The 2,681-nt window shown below is 39.9% G+C and overlaps 1 protein-coding gene across 4 annotated transcripts in view; it reads right to left on the reverse strand.

Moving 5' to 3' along the window:
* The window catches only part of LOC112141417 (sialoadhesin), a 30,426-nt gene that overhangs the window by 12,642 nt on the left and 15,103 nt on the right, over positions 1–2,681 (reverse strand). For 2 of the 4 annotated variants that reach the window (XM_024264547.2, XM_036211012.1), the window contains exon 1: positions 364–446. The exons of the other annotated variants lie outside the window; for them this stretch is intronic. The gene's annotated coding sequence lies outside the window, so the exon portion shown is untranslated. Of the gene's footprint in view, positions 1–363; positions 447–2,681 lie in introns of those variants that run through there. 4 annotated transcript variants of the gene reach the window in all.

Below are 2,681 nucleotides of genomic sequence, written 5' to 3' on the forward strand. Positions count from 1 at the left end.
AATTATTATTTTTTAACTTCTTATGTCCAAGGCTGCTGCAATTTCATTGTATCCCCATGTGCAATGACAATAAACGTTTCTGATCTGAATCTCACTACGACCTTTATAACAGTACACTTTTTTTGCAGCCATTAGACCATTTATTTATAACACATAACTTTAAAGTATACTGTGTTGTGTTTCTTTTAATACACTCAAACTCATGATTACAACATACGATTTCTCCTTTAGTCCTTTTAACAGGACCAGTCGAGCAGAACCAGAACCTCTGGCTGAACCCCCCCAAACATGTTTAACTGAACAGGTGAAGCAGGACCAGCGATCACTCCAGCAGGTCAAAACAACAAGTGAAATAATACAAACCCTGGCAGGAAGTTGCTTTAGAAGAACCAACTGAACACCAGAACCTGCAGCTGTCTTCAGCAGAACTTCTTCTCTGATCAGACGCTTCACTCTGAAGCTTGCAGTCACATGACTGTGTCGACCAATCAGCAGAGAGGACACACCCGCCTTAAGAGAAGAATGCAGGACCTGCTCAGACCTGCAGGAACTCTGATGGAACAGAACATGAAGGTTCTGCAGAACAGGAACAGCCTGAAGACCACAGACGGTTCTACGGGTATAGGGGGGTTCTGGCTGCTGCTGCTCCAGCGGGGTGACAGTATCAGACAGAATGAAAGGCTTTACATGTGTGGGTCTATATGCAGAAGTGTGTGTGTGAACTATTGTGTACATTTTAACTAGTTTAAATGGGAAGACTCCGCCCCCCGCTGTCCTGCCTTCTTGTGGAGGCGGAGTCACCTGTCAGACTTTGACAGATGACTCCGCCTCAGTGACAATCGGCTGTTTATACACGTCACACTCCACCACCTGGTGACGACTCTGATGAAGACTGAAGAGCTCCATTGAAACAGGTCAGGTACGACTTAAATCGCGTCTCTGATAGCAAGATAATCAAAAAAGATATATACTATATATATATAACAAATACTATGAACTTCATCGCATTAATATGATGACATCATCACATCTGTAACCACAGAGCATCAGTTCTGAAGAGTCTGTTATTGTTTCAGAAACTTTTTGTTTGTTTTTAAAAAAAATAGTTTGATTTGACTGTAGTTGCAGTGGTTAGCGCTCTGGACTCACAGCGAGAAGGCCCCGGTTCGAATCCCGGCTGGGACCTTTCTGTGTGGAGTTTGCATGTTCTCCCCGTGCATGCGTGGGTTTTCACCGGGGACTCCGGCTTCCTCCCACCGTCCAAAAACATGCTTCATAGGTTAATTGGTGACTCTAAATTGCCCCTAGGTGTGAATGTGAGAGTGAATGTGTGTGTGATTGAGGCCCTGAGACAGACTGGAGACCTGTCCAGGGTGTACCCCGCCTTCGCCCTTCAGTAGCCAGGATAGGCTCCGGCACCCCCGCGACCCCGAAAGGGACAAAGCGGTCAGGAAGATGGATAGATGGATGAATGAAATAGTTTGATTTTGTTTTTTATTACAATAAATCAAAAATTTCAATCTAATAAAACCTGGTATTCATCTTTGTGTGATGTAATATATATATATATACATAAACATGTGTGTTATATTTATTATATATTTGGTATATACGCTTTATATATATATATATATGATATATAAATAAGGGGACTTAGTGGACGCTTCCACAGTGAATCTTGAACTGTCTTGTTGATTGATTGATTGGTGTATATATATATATATATATATATATATATATATATATATATATATATATATATATATGCTATAGTTCAAAAGTTTGGGGTCACTGGAGCGGCTGTGGTGTAGCGGTATGGAGGTCGACCTCTGATCAGAAAATCACAGGTTCGGTTCCCGCCTTACCCATCCACATGTTGAAGTGTCATTGGGCGAGACACTGAACTCCACATTACCTCTGGTAATTACAGGTTGGCGTCAGTGTTTGTCAATAGAGCCGGTATCACTTTGTGAATGTTCAATGGGTCTGTGACCTAAAAAACTTTGAGCATTCAGGGAAAGTATAAAAGTGCTGTACCAGTATCCACCATTTTCACTTAAACATGTTCCTACTTTTGAAAGAAAGACACTATTTTTTTCAAAAAGGTGCCTTAAAACCAATCTGAATTACACTCTACATTATTAATGAGGTAAGTAATTAATAAATGACCTTTTCAGCTTCAAATGTCTGTTTTTTTGGTGCATTATCTACATTAATGACTAGAGGCTCATTTCCAGCTACTATCACTCCAGTGTTGTAATGGTACAATGTGTTTGCTCACTGTGTCAGAAGGTTTAGAAAAACCTTTGTACAATTGTGTTAGCACAGATGAAACCAGTTTTCTGGTTAGAGAAAATATAAAACTGACCTTCCTTTGAGTATCTGGAGCATCACATTTATGGAGTTGATCTCTCCAGATTACCTCAACAAACGAACAGCTAGAAGGCCGAAGTTCTGCATTGCTAGACGTGGAGGACTCTGATGAAATCAAAGTTTAAAGGAAAATATATTATTTCAAATGAATATAATTGTTTTTAATCTCGTCAAGTCTTGACTATAGTTTCTAATTATCTCACAACTCTTTTAGTTAATAAAATTGTAAATTTTGATATAAAACGTAAAGTTGTCTGGATGACCCCAAACTTTCCAATGATCATGGACCTCCTTGTCCTGTAGTATGG

Source organism: Oryzias melastigma, unplaced genomic scaffold (assembly GCF_002922805.2).
Source record: "Oryzias melastigma strain HK-1 unplaced genomic scaffold, ASM292280v2 sc00367, whole genome shotgun sequence".
Classification (NCBI taxonomy): Eukaryota; Metazoa; Chordata; class Actinopteri; order Beloniformes; family Adrianichthyidae; genus Oryzias; species Oryzias melastigma.